Raw genomic sequence first — 669 nt, 5'->3', positions numbered from 1 at the left:
CACCCTACCCAGGGCAACAGCTTGAGGCTCTGTCTCAAAAACAAAAACAAACAAAAAAAAGCCCAGAAGGAAGGCAAGTGTCTGCTGGATTTCACTGTCAGGCTTTTAATTTTAACACTTATGTTTTCTTCTATTTTTTTTTTTTGTCACCCTTGGTAGAGGGCTGTGGTGTCACAGTTCACAGCAACCTCCAGCTCTTGGGCCTAGGCAATTCTCTTGCCTCAGCCTCCCGAGTAGCTGGGACTACACGTGCCCACCAGAACGCCCGGCTATTTTTTTGTCGCAATTTGGCTGGGGCTGGGTTCGAACCTACCACCCTTGGTATATGTGGCCAGTGCCCTACTCACTGAGTCACAGGTGCCGCCCTTATGCTTTCTTCTAAATTTTAGTAACATTTCATTAAACAATTTTTGTAATTTAATTTTTTTTATAACTTTGTATAACATTTTATTGTTTGAGGTAAGAGTAAAATCTTAGGCTTGGCACTCAAGCAGCTAGGGTGCCAGCCACATACACCAGAACTGGTGGGTTCAAATCCAGCCTGGGCCCGCCAAACAATAATTATAATAAAAAAAATGGTCAGGCGTTGTGGCAGGCAGGTGCCTGTATTCCCAGCTACTTGGGAGGCTGAGACAAGAGAATCGCTTATGCCCAAGACTATGAGGTTGC

At 44.8% G+C, this 669-nt stretch overlaps 1 protein-coding gene across 1 annotated transcript in view; it reads right to left on the bottom strand.

Annotated features, from left to right (window-relative positions):
- CASP3 (caspase 3) overlaps window positions 1-669 on the bottom strand; it is a 20,269-nt gene that overhangs the window by 4,372 nt on the left and 15,228 nt on the right. The gene's annotated exons all lie outside the window — the stretch shown is intronic.

The sequence above is a fragment of the Otolemur garnettii genome, unplaced genomic scaffold (assembly GCF_000181295.1).
Source record: "Otolemur garnettii isolate 467f Iridium unplaced genomic scaffold, OtoGar3 scaffold00061, whole genome shotgun sequence".
NCBI classification, from domain to species: domain Eukaryota; kingdom Metazoa; phylum Chordata; class Mammalia; order Primates; family Galagidae; genus Otolemur; species Otolemur garnettii.
Note: the sequence above shows the minus strand (reverse complement) of the source record. Positions and strands in the feature narration are given on the sequence as shown.